Source organism: Canis lupus, chromosome 19 (assembly GCF_011100685.1).
Source record: "Canis lupus familiaris isolate Mischka breed German Shepherd chromosome 19, alternate assembly UU_Cfam_GSD_1.0, whole genome shotgun sequence".
Taxonomy (NCBI): domain Eukaryota; kingdom Metazoa; phylum Chordata; class Mammalia; order Carnivora; family Canidae; genus Canis; species Canis lupus.
In genome coordinates this window covers 3567050-3582146 of record NC_049240.1, presented here as the reverse complement: position 1 = coordinate 3582146, position 15097 = coordinate 3567050, and the positions used below count along the sequence as shown (strand labels likewise).

The following is a 15097-nucleotide window of genomic DNA, read 5'->3' as shown; positions in this document are numbered from 1 at the left end:
TTTGTTCTTGTGACTCCTGCTTGATTTGTCAAAGCTGCACGGTCGAAAGAATAATAGATTTTAATACACAGAAGCCTGAATTTTACTATTTTTTTTTCTGTAGAGGCCACACTGCAAAAAGCTTTGTTAGATTTGTTTCTCAGCAGTATTTGTATGCCATAACTGTTTTTCTGACCTAAATAAACTTGGTTGTGATGATCAAATACATTTATTTTTAAATGTTCATTACGAGCACGGTTGTACGTAAGAAACTAATGGCCAATGTGGCTCTAGTTTTGTTTTGTTTTGAAAAGGAACACAACCAGATTAATGACATTACCTTTTTTTCTTTTTTTGCCTTTCTTTCTGTAAGTCAATGAATAATCCATATTTTCTACAGAACACAGTGTGACCATAAGGGTCTCCACAAGCCATACCTGAAAACTGGGCCTGTCACCTTATATGACATGAATCAAGTATACAGGGTCCTCCATTTACTCCTTGCTCTCAGGATGCTGGTGGAGTGTCCACATGGGTGACATCTCTGTGGTCTATGTGTGCACATCTGTGTCCACTTGTGCTAGAAAATGGAACTTGCCAGACCTTCACAGTAAGAGAGCTCTAATAAAGCAATAAAAACTCCTGAAAACGAATAGAAGGAAATGGGGTATTCTCAGAGGACTTGGACCCGAATCACTTTAAGGTGCCTCCATAATACAAAATCCACACAGCGCTGTGTTTTGGTACATCCTGCTATGTAACTGTTTGCTGAAGTGGTCACCACCCACCTGTCATTAATGGATGGAGGGTACATATTTGTTCAGGGCAGAGAGAAACATCTGATCCTTTAACAGAGCAGGATGAAGTGTCTGCGAAGCTGTAACTTCTACGGAACATGGTTCCAACTTTTCCTCCCACGAGGCCACAGTCTCACTGCTGGAATTCCCTGGGATTACTGCTGGGGGTAAGTGACGTGTGGGGACCGGGCTGGGGTCTGGCTACAGAGCTGTGGCGTAGCAGGATTTAATCCTTGGGGTAAAGCCTGGATGAGTTTGGGACCAGCCAGGTTTGCTCTGATGAAAGTGAGGCCCCTGAACATGACCTTCTCTCTATCTGTTTTGTAGCCTTCGTTTTGCTCCATCACCCAACCTGGGTGGATGGGAACGGGTGAGAGTCCTCCCATATCTCCCTGGCTGCACCTTGCTGGGTGAGAGTCCTCCCGTATCTTCCTGGCTGCACCTTGCCCTATTCTTACTGCTTCTCATTGGTCCCTACTCTCCTGTCCATTTGATGTTGCCCTCAGCAGGCTCTGGGGCAGGCCTGGGTCTGACTCTGGAGCCCCTCCTGTACTGACCTGACCCTCACATCCAGGCTCTGGGACAGCTCAAACTCCGGACTCACCGTTTCCCTCTCCTGACTTCTGGTCAGCTGCCCCCCACATCCCCCCACTTGCTGCCACACTGGAAAGCTGGTCACTTTCTTATTTACAAACTACAGTCTCACTTCACTCTACGCACGGTTCACTATTGCTCCTTTGGGGTTTTCTCACAGCCTTCTCTCACAAATTCAACACCACCATTCCCTCGGTGCAAAACAAGCGTCTGGAGCTTGCTGGGGCTTGCAAAAAAAAAAAAAAGAAAAGAAAAGAAAAAAAAAAGTGGCGGCGGGGCTGGGGAGAGGTGGGGTGGGAGTGGGGGGTGCTGCTTTCCCTTCCTCTGGCACCGCAAATGTTAACGCCGATCTGCAGGGAGATTGCAATTCTAACATAATGAGATATTAATGAGCTTTGCACATGTCCCTAGCCACAACATTTCTCTCCCCCTCCCCCCCGCACTCCCTTGTCTGCAAATCTAAAGAGAACCTGCTCCTTCTCTGACACTACAATGCCTCCACTTCCCTTCGCACCTGCCCTCTCCCACCCGGGCGCCCGGGCTGCCCTGCTCACCTCAAGCTGCCAGCACTAGAGAGCACCAAATGGGCTGGCACCGCCTTGTTTCCTGGCCTAATGGATGCTTGTTTAAACACTGGAGCTGTTTGCATTGCTGCGGCTCACTGCATGTTAAACACAGTCCTCTGAAACCCTATCCCAATCCAATAAAGGTATCAGCAGTTCAGTGTGGGGAGGCAATTACTATATGGTCCCAAGTGTGCCTTCTAAGCTCGAGGAAGGAAAATTTGATCGAACAACTAAAAGGAAAATCTGATTCGGCTCAGCATCACGTGGAGGACACAAGGCTTAACTGCAGCCAGGTCTGTGGAGGGCAGAGGGAAATCAATGATGAGCTGGGGAGAGCAACCGCACATTGTTAAGAGGGCTTTAAGCCAGCCTGTTAGTAACACCGTCTCCTGCCTTTGCGCTGAGACACCTGCCTGTCCTCCCACTTCGGCTCCCTTTTTCGTTCTTTCTTTTTTATTCCGAGGGGTATACTTATTTATTTTTTAATGACAAACTGCCATCCTTCTTAACACCCTCCACCTCTCACTCACCTTTAATTCCTTAAGCACTCATATAAAAAAATGGCTTTTCTTGTGCAAGATCATTACCATATCAAAGGCAATACAGGGAGAGCAAAAATGATAGAGGGATAATGTACTGGCAGAGAGAAGAAGGCAGGCCCGCTTCAGAGAGAGCAGAGGGTCCCTAACCTCAGGCTAATGATACCCGTCGATACTGCGATGGATCGGTTTGCTGCCTTAGCTAAGTCTGAAAAATCAGGGGAATTAGACACAAGATTTAAATTTATTTCTCACCCAAGAAACAAAAGTTTTGGAAGAGTGAATACTCTCCTCCATTTTTAAGTTCTGTGGACATAAAGAGATATGGGGCTTAGGTTTCTTTTTACTTTTCCCTGTTTTTCACCAAAAAGCCTGCCCTGCGATGGCCCTTCTCTCCACAGGAAGAGTGGGAAAGCAGCAATGGAAGCATCTGGCAACACGGAGTAACGCCACACACCACGCTCATGGGGGCACCATCCACTTCCCAGGCATCTTGCCAGAGCCCCGTCTGTTCCCGAAGTTTCCTGGCACAAGGGAGGCAGCCCACATAGAGCCGGACGCTGCCGTCAGCATCAGGCGGCAGTAGCTCCTCTCTAACGGGCAGAAGGCTAAAGCTGTCCCTTCAGAAGAGACAGGGACCAGAGGGCTAAGGCCGTCTGCAATTCCTCCACCCCAAGGCGGAGAGGGGCTTCAAAGGCTCCAGAAGGATAATTAACACACCGAGAAGTGTTCAGTCTATAACCATGGTCCTGGGCCTCTAGACCAGCACACAGTCTCTGACCGGGCCCCGTGCTCCACTGCACCCACCTTGAGCGAGTCTGGCTCCCGCATCCCAGGCTCCAGGCGCTGGGGCATGTGCACACGGAGGCTCCACCAGGCGAGCAGCATGGCTGGCCGGGTCTTGCCCTGCAGGGAGGCATGTACTGCACCTCCCCGTGTCACCAACTGGAATAGTCATGGCAACGTGTAGAGAGCAGTGACCTTCGATGCCCATGGCTGTCCATGTCAGGTAAAGCATTCCTGAATTTACATAAGCCACGAAAAGTATCCTGGGTTCTTGTGTTCTCTTTGGTCTCCTGACTTAACATTCATGGAAAGGCCTCATTACGTCAGGCCTGGAAAATATGGGCAAGTGAACAACAGTAAGCCCCTCTTGAAAATTATAATACATGCCTCACTTGCCCTGCACACTGGGGAACGAGGCGTTCCACTTTAGATATCTGTGTATCTGTGAAAAGCTTTCTAACAATATTGGATGTTTCCCCAGTTTATTAGAAGGTAGATAATGTTTTCGATAACTCGTAGGGCCACACGGTACTGACCCTGCCATTGGTTGTAGGTCTGTTGTTTGGCTTTTTGGTCTGGGAAAAAATAAAAGGGTATTTGATTATCACCTACCTTTATCAGGATAAAAGAGAACCTTGCAAAAGATGATAGACCAATACATTAATGACACTAATTTATGGCCCTGTTTTGAGATATCACCTTGTACGTCCAGTCTGGCATCTGTAGGAATGCTAGATGTGTTTCTCAACAAAGCATGAACTCTCTCCCATCTCCACACAGCAGCAACAGCACATTTTAATTTTTTTTCTTACTGTTTGAAATATCACCATAGAATAAAACAAAAAGAGGGAGAGAGAGGGATGACCCCAAATTTCTTCAACCTACTATCTTTATTCTCTCCCCAGGCACAGAAACTCACAAAATCCTTGTGCTCCTATAATGTCATTCTAATCCAGAGGTAGCGGCTGCATTGAAATAAAATCACAGAAAGAAATTCTATTCTGAAGACGGAGATGTGTGGTCAAAGAGAATATTTTGTTAATGGCACATCTGAGATGATCGAGGTAGAGACAATCACAGGTGTACATAAAGGTATTCCTCTTCTTTTGATTGCTTCTTTGCAGGTACATGAAGAGGCTATTTTAACTGAACGTATAAAGAACCATCTCTGGTATCTTTACCTTTCATTATTTCGTTGCATGAAAACTTTTACTCTTTTTTATATTTGTAACACATGAAAAATCCCTCCACGTAAACATCTTGAATTCTGTTAGCCTGGACCAAAAAATGGCATTCCACCTTTGCCACCATGAAATAAGAACCCTATCCCACTGTAAAATGGTTTGGTGACTCCTGAATCAGGTACTCTTAGCACTTTCCCCGACTGGCGAGCCTCACTCCCTACTACAACTTCTCTCAAAGAGGTGCGGCTTCACACTTCGCTATCCTTCTTGGATACAGACGGAAAAATCTTTCTTCCCCTCAGGAAATGAGTATCTCATTCACCTCATTTCAGTATCCATTTAGCCATCATTTTCTGACAACAAAAACTGTTAGAGTGCTTTGCTAGCAATAAAACCTGAGATTCCCTAACCTGAGTTACTGACGATGGAAAAAGCCAGATGAACACCTGGACGAACTCTTTTGTGTGAACTTTCTGCCTTCAGTGTTTGGTAACACGGAGGTCTAACCAGAAAAGCACGATTTCAGCTTCTGTTAGGAGAACGACACTTTTCGAGCCAAAAATGATTTTGAGATTAGCATCAAGTAAACTTGAGCCCCTACGCAAAAACGTTTAAAGAGGTCCCTCTTTCACGAGCCACCCCAGAAATGATCTCAATCTGCATCATACGAAGCGGTGGGAGAGGGAATGTTCTGTGAGTCCCTGAGCTGGAGCAGTTGCTCCTATTGTGGATAAAACAAAGTGGCCAAGAAATAGGATACGGTCCCCAAAACAAGGGCATAAAGATAAATAAGAAAGAAGTCTAGGAACTGGGGCCAGTGTTGTCACCTTCATCGTCACCATGCAGAACAGGGATCACTGATGACTCCTGGAAGAGGATCTGTTTGGTTAAGAACAAGCTGACAAAGAGTGTATCATCCTCTCTTTATTTTTCTGTGTGTTTGAATATTTCCAAAACTAAAATTTTTTAAAAGTATGTTGACTGAGGATGTCATCTGGTTCACTGGAAAAGGAGAATGTGTAGAGGGAAAAAGAAATGAATATTCTAACAGTCTAGTCATCTCAGGATTGGAAATCCTGAGCGCTTTGCCAAGTCACAGTGCAAGAGGAAATAGGAGGGAGAAAGCACAGATGCCAGGAGGGCTGCCTCTGGTCCTGCTCAAAGACCTTCCTGGGGCGATTCAGATGATCCAGGACCTTCCTGGGAAGGTCCAGGAAAAGGAGGAAATGCTTCTGCCTGCATCATGTTCTCAGAAGAATTCTGGACAGAGCCTTGGTCAGCTCAAAAAACCAAATATCCACACATAGAGAAGGCGCACGTACGTTCTGTATTTTCTGACCCAAAGGAGATCGCTTTTGTACAGGCGGTTCGGCCCATCTATCTAGAAACACGTGGAAACAAGAGATGGAAGACAGGGCAAGAAATGGTGTGTGGAAAGAATACAAAGGATATTATTTGACTGCTTGACTTTCTTTTAAGGCATTTTGGATCCTCTTTGGTTAAAGAAATGCTTATAATGTTAATTACTAATGGCCTCCCTTAACTTTTTTTTTTTTTAATTCTGAACTATTTTTTACCTACAGAGAAGTTGCAAAAATAGCACAAAGCCCTTCTTGCGACCTTTATGCTGCTTTCCTTGCTGTTAACATCTTCCGTGACCATAATGCACTTATCAAGAACGGGATATTAACAGTCACACACTATTATTAATTAAGCTAGAGACTATTAGAATTTCACCATCCTTTCCATTAATATCCTTTTTGTTTCAGAATCCTGAGAGGATCCCATAGCACATTTAGTTCTCTTTTTTCGTAGCCTTTTCCAGTTTGTAACTGTTTCTCGATCTTTCTTTGCCTTTTGTTGCCTTGATACTTTTGAAGAGTACTGAACCGTGGTTTTGTCGAATATTCCTCGGTTGGGCTTTGTCTCGTGTTTCTTCATGGCTGGAGTGAAATTATGCATTTTTTAGCAAGAAGACTACAAAACCGATGTTGCGTCCCTCTCAGCGCATCACAGCAAGGGTTTGTGATGTCAACATGTCTTATTACCAGTGATGCTTCTTCCCTTGATCACCTGGTGAAGCTGGTGTCTGTTCCTTTCTCCACAGTGAAGTTACTATCTTTCCCTTTGTAGTAAATACGTATCTTGGGGGAAATATGCTGAGACTATGCAAATCCTGTTTCTACTCAGACTTTGCTCACTAATTTTAGCATCCATCTGTGGATTTTGACTGAAACAATTATTACTGCGGTGCCTGCCTAATGGCGATTTTATATCCCATGTACCTTCAACATTTACTTTTTGGAATTCTACTTAAGGAAAAGCTGCCCCTTCTCCTCTATTTGTTTTTTTAATCTGTTCAAACCCCTGGATGTTAATTTAATCTATGGGTTAAAATTCAGTACTATCATTCTTCGTTTTGCCACCCAAATTGTCCAAATTGTTCCAGCTTTGGTCACTGGGAACACACTTACGTTGACTTTTGGAGAATGTCCTTATTTATTGGCACTATAAAATGGAACGTAAGATAGACTCATTTTGTGTTTTCCCCACCTGAGCCCTGGAATCAACTGCTTTTCCAAGGAGAGTTGGTTGCTTTTTATTGGGGAATGGTATTTAGGAGCAGGACATGGATGCTACGGTGAGCTTATTGCATCTCGGCAGACTGAAGGATGTACTAACCTATTTATCTATCTACCTATTGAAATATGTCGATGACAGTAGTTTATCCTGCTACTCTGATTCTAATCCAACACCACGGGGTTCATGTTTTCCTTCCTCTTTGCTTACTGATAACTTTTTTCTTCATCAGTGCAATGCCCATAATAGCTTTCTTTTAACTTGGAAGATAGTTATGTTTAATCATCAGCTCCAAAGTCATTAATTGATTAGACTGGAAATGGATTTATTAATTTGGCCAATATTAATGGGCATGTTCTGTGTTTAAGGCCCTCTCTACAACACGCTTTTGGTGGAAGAAGGATGACTCTTAGACCTTCCTTTCAGGCAGTTTATGGGCTATCAGGAAATATATTAAAATGATACAGAAAGTAAGGAGTGTTAAGAGAAACAAATAAGTTGCTCTCAGCATATGGAGGAAGGAGAAATGTACCTCTATTGAAGGAATAAGGAAAGGCTTTCTGAAGCAGCTGTGGATCTTTAAGGATGAGTAGGATGGAATCTGTAAGGATTAGGGGAAGGCAGTTCAGAAAAGGGAGCAGCTTGAACCAAAGCATGAAGTGGGAGCCACACACAGCAAGGCACAGGAAGGTGACAGGGTGTCTGGGTAGAGAAGAAGGCCTAGGAGTCAGCATGGTGGGCGGAGCTGGATCACAGAGCTCCATTCTGGCTGCAGAAGAATCTGGGCTCTCCGTTCCGTGGGCGATAGAGAGCTCCTGAGAGTTTGGAAGCAAGAAGAAACCTGATAGGAGTGACACAGTGGACTCACAATGGAGGGGGGATCTGAGGGACAGGAATGGTCTTTGGAGGAGATCAGTTTGGAAGCTATTGATAGAGATCTGACAATCTGAGGGTGACTGAATTTGGGCAAGGACAACAGGTATGGAGAAGAGGGGATATACCTGAGGAACTACCATGAGCAGTTGGCCACACTTGACAATAGATTATATGAGAAGAGCAAGAAGTCTAAGGTAACTCCAGCATTACAAGGAAGTATATTAAAAACAGAAACTAGTAAGCAAGGTGGTGGGAATGTGTCCAACAGCCCCCAAAATGCCGGGTTGAGATAAATCACTTCCCTTGTGACCATTTTTATGCTATTTTAGAGTGGACAGAAAAGAAGAGAGAAATCAAACTTTTAATCAAACAATGCTGTTACTTTTTAGCAGCAATGCTATATCTCCAATAGAGTAGAAAACTGTATTAAAAATCAGAGTGAAATTTCTAAATGACAATGACATTTAATTAACCCATGGTGCTGGTTAGCCATTGGCATTGATAATCACCACAAAGCAGTGTTTTCTTTGAAGTCTGATAGTTAACACTCTCTAAACTAGAAGCTGCCCACATTTTATCCATTATGACTCGAAGGCTATTAAAACAGAGCCATATAACTTCAGTCACCAGGGAGTTTTGGAACACTGAAGTCAGAATGAAACCATCACAGCTACTCTATTAATGTTGTATCACTATTCAGATGTGATAGTGTATCTCAGGAACAGCTTAAACTCAAATGTACTAGTATCTACACAATCATGACTGCATTTATTAGTTAGCACATAACGTATAGGCGTAGGCTGGGCTTGCTGGAGGGTATTTGGCTTTCAGGCTCGAGAAGCAACTACGCGTCAACGGTCGTTATGCCAGGCCCTGTTAATTACCTTCTTTCTAAGGCAGTAAGAGCTAAATTTGTTCATTTGTTTTGCAAGAGGCTAGTCAACCACGCCATAGGGCAACAGAAAGGACAGAAGAGGAGGGAAAGAGAGCAAATCCAATTTTTCTTTGGATTGTGCAAAAGTTTGGAAGTGAGACCCACTGGCTCTAAGGAACTCTGGCATGGATGCCCAGCTTCGTCTCAGCAGGGTGACCTTGTGGGGATGGCTCAGCATCCACGACCACCTACTCCTCCTTTCCCCTGATTGTGCAGGTGAAGGCACTTCAAGCCTGTCTTAGACAAGGTGTCCCTCCTACCTTCAAGACTCTCTTGGAATGAACCTACTCAAAATTCTTCCTAAGGAAATATAGATCATCTTAGTGGGTGGCCAGCTATTCTTCTTCAGTGGAGTCAGAAGAGCCACAGTGAAGGAGAGGTCCACATTTTCTATCCCTAGAAACGCTCTATGACCATAAGCGTTGTCCACCACCAGAACTTGTTTCCAGGTAGAACTGTGTGGACACAGATTTCCACACTGAACTCACAAAAGTGTTCAGGAAGACTGTGCATTGGACCTTCACTAGCACAAAGGGGGGCCGAGGGTACGAGATGAAGAGCTCAGCAGCTCTGAAGATATTGAACAGTCATTCCTGTAGGAAATCAGTTCTCTTATTACAAAATTGCTGTCTTAAAAAAACATCTTTATCAATTAAGGCAAGCAGGGTTGGCAGGACTCAAGGGTCAATAATAAGCACTCAAAATACAGCAGCAAAGAAGAGGTTAAAGGCAAAAACCATGAGGCAGTGAAGACACATGTCACATTGTCATGTCATCATAGTAGCTGTCCCCGTTCTTACCTTACAATAGCCTCCTCCCCTCCTTGGCCACTTCCCCTCTTCTAGGTCCTTTCAGGTACCCTTTCCAAGTCTCTTTTTCTTTTTTTAAGATTTTTATTTATATACTCAAGAGAAACAGAGAGAGGCAGAGACACAGGCAGAGGGAGAAGCAGGCCCCATGCAGGGAGCCCGACGCGGGACTTGATCCCGGGACCTCGGGATCATGCCCTGAGCCGAAGGCAGATGCCCAACCACTGAGCCCCCCAGGAGTCCCTAAGTCTTTTTTTCTATGTCTAATGGAGAAGTAATGTGACAGTAGATCTTTCTACTATTTATTAACCATATTTTAGTATGTTGGTTATTTAGGTTATCATGGTACCAACTGATTCCATGAGGGTGTGTTTTGTTGTTTGTTTGGCTTATTTGTTTCTAATTATGAAACTGAAGGTTTTGTCACCGCTATAGAAATTTCAAGCCTTGGCCAGTTGTAGGTTGTATGAATTGAGTGATGAGAAGCGCAGCTACCGTCACATCTTTAGTTCTCTAAGAAAGATGTGGGGTAGAAGAGTTGGAAGGAGGGTGGAATCTGTGTTTCCTCCCTCCAAGAATGACTTAGATTATGATTCATGTGTCCCAAGACGCTGTGATGGAAACTCCACCTCCACTGACTAGACAATTTGTAGGGCCCAGGCAAAATGAAAATGCAGGGCCCCTTGATCAAAAATTATTAAGAATCTCAAGACTGTGACAGCAGAGCACTAAACCTACCCCCAAGTTTCAGGGGCCCCAAGGCCCAGCTGTCTTGCATCCAGGTTCCTGTTCCCTGACTACCTCATTGATCCTTCCATCATCCAGGTTCCTGTTCCCCGACTACCTCATTGATCCATCAATGCTCACTGGATGAGAGGCATGGCAGTCTAGGCAAGCCTATTGCTCTTGCAGCTAAAATTCACCAACACACTACAACTCGATTGGAACATGATGGGGCTTCCTTGCACTTTTCTCCTTACCTTGTACCGCCCAGAACTGCAGAAGAGATATTAAAGTGTTTTCCACTTCGTGTTTTGTTATTTTAAATGATATTTAATTACGTTTTTATGTTACAACATGATGCCTGATGTTCTGGAACATGCCCCCACAGTTCTTCTAGTTGTTTTCTACCACGCTGAGGTCTTTACCAGTCATGTAGGTCCCTGGAATGCGTTCTCTTCATCAGGGCAGGCACCCGTATCTCCCTCTCGCCTAAACCTCTTCCCAGTGTCAATACTCCACCTGTGTAGCCTCCACTCATCCCCTTTTCTGGAACTGCTTTTAGAGAGTGAAAAGGACTTTTAAGAAGTGCTTTAGAATTAGGGACCCCTGGGTGGCGCAGCGGTTTGGCGCCTGCCTTTGGCCCAGGGCGCAATCCTGGAGACCCAGGATCGAATCTCACGTCGGGCTCCCGGTGCATGGAGCCTGCTTCTCCCTCTGCCTATGTCTCTGCCTCTCTCTCTCTGTGTGTGTGACATTAAAAAAAAAAAAAAAAAAAAAAGAAGTGCTTTAGAATTAAATTTTGTGATTTGCATAATACTTTGGTGTTTCTGACTGCCTTTCTTCAACCAAATATAAGGTAAATAAAAGGTATTCAGCTCTCTTTAAAAAAAAAGATTTTATTTATTTATTTGAGGGGGTGGAGAGAGGGGGAGAGAGGGGGGCAGAGAGAGAGAATGAGAATGGAGGAAGGGCAGAGGAAGCCAGAGAAGCAGACTTCCCGCTGAGCAGGGAGCCTGACTCGCAGGGCTTGACCTCAGGACTCGATCCCAGGACCCTGAGATCATGACCTGAGGGTAAGTCAGACACTTAATTGATTGAGCCACCCAGCTGCCCCTCAGTTCTCATTTCTTACATCAGGTCACTGACTTTCTCCTATGCTCTGATTTTTTGGTTTTTTTTTTTTTTTTAATTGTTAAAACTATATTTTTTTAAGCGTAGTTTAAGGTTCATAGCAAAATCAAGGGGGAAGGTAGAGAGATTTCTCCTACGCCACCTGTCCCTGTGCTCAGCCTCTCATCACTTACACATTAGCTCTTTACTTGTTCAGATGTTTTTGTTAACCTTGATATTTTTTGGTATCTTGGAATATTTTGCTATTTCCCTCTATTCAGACTGGCTGGAAATGAAGAAATGTCAGCACATGGGAAGAATAAATATAAAATACTTGAAAAGTTAAGTTTCATGGGTCTCAGGATTATGCAATACCTCAAGCTAAAGTTAATAAAGTTGCTTAGTTAACAGGGACTTGGAGTCAGGTGCTTCAGTAAACAGAAAAAGGCTTATTTGTAAGTAGCATATTGATGGTTTATGTGTAAATGAGTGTTTCTAACGTGCTTGCTGGGAGTTAAAAATGGCTTATTAAGAGTTTTAAATCCCCCCCTTACAAATCATTTATTGCAATGCTAACAGACACTTTTTTTAAAGATTTTACTTATTTATTCATGAGAGACACCAAGAGAAAGAGAGGAGAGAGGCAGAGACACAGGCAGAGGGAGAAGCAGGCCCCATGCAGGAAGCCTGACGTGGGACTCGATCCCAGGACTCCAGGATCATGCCCTGGGTGGAAGGCGGCGCTAAACCGCTGAGCCACCCAGGGATCCCCCCAACAGACACTATATTTTTTTCTTTTTACAGACACAATTTTTGAACCAAGTATTTGTTAGGCCAAAGAAATGACCCAAAAACTTAAGTCAAATTCCAAGTAAGTACAGTCCATTAAACCTTAATTTCCAGAAAAATGTTACCAAAAGTCCCTTCAAAGGTGGGTCATGTTTGCATGACCGACAAACTACTGGTACTAATGTGGTTTCAAACTCTGTCACCTGCACTGCTGACCTTCCGAATCTCCATTTGGAGATGGAAATGACCAAGTGCCACCGGTTTTGTACGTGAGGCCATATCCCTCTGTTCAGAGCTGCCTGAACCAGAATGAGCACCCGATCCAGGCTAAGCCTGTGGTGTCTGTAGGACAGAGCTTGCTCTCTCAGCCTCTGACTCTGGGAAGTGCGGTGGCAACAGAGAAGCACACGCAGTTAGAGGGGACAGCAGAGCCTGCAAGGTAACAAGTGACACAGAAGGGAAGGCGGGGGGGGGGGGGGCGGGGGGGACAAGCCATGAGGGAAAGTGGAGTTCCAAAGAAATTACTAGGAGACAGAGATGTGGACAGGGAAGTTGACAGGAAGGGGGGAAGGATGGACGGATGGAAGGAAGGAAGGAGGAAGGAAGGAAGGAGGAAGAGAGGGAGGGAGGGAGGATGAAAGGAAGGAAGAAGGAGGGAGGGAGGAAGGAAGGAAGGAAGGAGGAGGGAAGAAGGAGGAAGGGAGGGCAGGAGGGAAGAAAAAAGAGGAAGATATATATATAAATGGACACAGCGCAAGCAGATGGAGGTGTGGCCTTGAGAGGCTGCAGTCTGGCCCTGGGGGTCACTGTGCGCCCCCGAGGTCACTGTGCGTCCCCGAGGTCACTGTGCCCCCGAGGTCACTGTGCGTCCCCGAGGTCACTGTGCCCCCGAGGTCACTGTGTCCCCGAGGTCACTGTGTATCCGCGAGGTCACTGTGTCCCCGAGGTCACTGTGTGTCCCCGGGGCCACTGTGCCCCCGAGGTCACTGTGTGTCCCCGGCACCTCTGGGGAAGGGGAGCAAGCGCCGGGCATCTGGCCTAGCAGGAGACACAGAGGACCCCAAAGCCGTCTCCACCCCTGACTTAAAAGCCTGGGGGGCCCAGGAACCTCGCTTGGGGCTTGGTGGGGGGGGGTGGAAAAACCAAGCTGCGCTCAAGCCCGCTCCCCCTGCGCCCGGGACCCTTGGGCCCGCTGCTGCTTCCAGCCCCCGTCCCAGCGCCCCTGACTCCACAGGCTCCTCGGCTGCCCGAGGCCCCGCAGTCCCCGCGTGCTGCACGGGGCGCGGGTGGTCGCGGCAAGGCCGGGCTCCCCACATCCCGCCGGGGAGCGAGGGGTGCCAATGGAGGGCCCGCTTGGCCAGCCCCGCGATGTCCCGGCCGAGGCACTGCTGCCAGCAGCCACGTCCCCCTCGGCAAGACGGGGGGCCCGCAGCCCCTCCTGCAACCCCGCGCTCCGGCACGTGCAGTCCAGTCCGGCCACCAGGCCCATACTTCCTCTTTTTCCAGACCAATATTCTATTACTCCTCACAAGTTTATTAGTTCTGACTCATAACAATCCATCAGCCGTAAGCGCAATAAATGATGCTTGGAAATTAAAACCCACATTTCGGCAGAGGAGATTTTACATGTTAAATTATCTTTAAAGTTATAAATAAATAACATACGTGGAATAGATTTAAGCAATAAACGTATATTCAGCAAACAATACTCAGGAAGCTTCCAGTCCAGCAGGAAAATGTGATGTGTGCGCTCTCTTGCTAATAGGCCCTCCACTCTCTGCCCTCCTTCTCTTCCTTGGTAAGATCATGAATCCATCACATCCCATGTTGGGCTCATTGCCTTCTTAGGACAAACGGTGCTTCCTTCATCTAAAACTCATTCGCAAAATGTCTTTCAGCTTTCTTAGGTTGTTGTTTCGTTTTTGTTTTTTTCCCTGGTTATTTTCAAAGAGCGACTTAGAAATTTTCCAAGATGCCTGCTTGCTTCCAGCTCCTCCTCTCTGTAGGCAGCCCCACTTCCTATCATTGCCACTCGAATCGCTTTTAAAAAGTGGCCCCCTGAAAGAAGTCCTATTGAACCCAAAACAGGAGAAACTCCTCTCACTCGCGGGAGCCAAGAGGCTGGACTCAGGAGCCAGGAGTCTGTTCTGTTATTTTATGAAAGCAAAGGAGGGTCAAGTTTCTACCAGGTGTTGGAAAACACTGGTTTGTTTTTTATTTCTAAACACAGAAAACAGGAAAGAAAGGGAGAAAGAGGCTGCAGTGCTATCCATCAACTTGTGCTTCTTACCACGTAAAATTTTCTAAAAGATACACTCAAAAATCAGAAGTTTCATAGGCATACTTTTCTTCCAGTACTCAATTAAATCTGCATAATTTCATCAAATTTTGTCCCTTGTGGAAATGCAATTATTGCACTCTGGTTTCCTGGAACTAAGAATTTCATTCTTAACCTCATTCAGAGATTTAACCCACGACAACAAAACACGACAGGATTCACGTCAGTGACAATTTAAAGAGAACTGAGGGTTAATGACAAAAGTCTGGTCTAGACAATACTGTATCAAGGGACTTTCAAAAAAATGACTTTATTTATTAGAGAGAGAGAGAGAGCACAGGGGGGGAGAGGGAGAAGCAGGGAGCCCAAGCGAGGCCCCGTCCAGGGCCCGGGGTCACGGGGTCACGACCTGAGCCGAAGGCAGACACCTGTCTGACTGAGCCCCCCACGCACCCCTCAAGGGACATCTTTATCACTTAACCTCAAAGGCAACAATAGCAGAACCCGACCTCGTGTCAGTGACGCCTCTACCTTCTCCGACTCTTCCTTACGC

At 45.7% G+C, this 15097-nt stretch overlaps 1 protein-coding gene and 1 long non-coding RNA gene across 2 annotated transcripts in view; one reads left to right on the top strand and one right to left on the bottom strand.

Moving 5' to 3' along the window:
- LOC119863905 (mastermind like transcriptional coactivator 3) overlaps positions 1-15097 on the bottom strand; it is a 407795-nt gene that overhangs the window by 199693 nt on the left and 193005 nt on the right. The gene's annotated exons all lie outside the window — the stretch shown is intronic.
- On the top strand, positions 714-10673 carry LOC111091091. Its single transcript, XR_005373878.1, has 3 exons — positions 714-943; positions 2877-3484; positions 4167-10673. It is a non-coding gene; the product is annotated as an uncharacterized LOC111091091 (long non-coding RNA).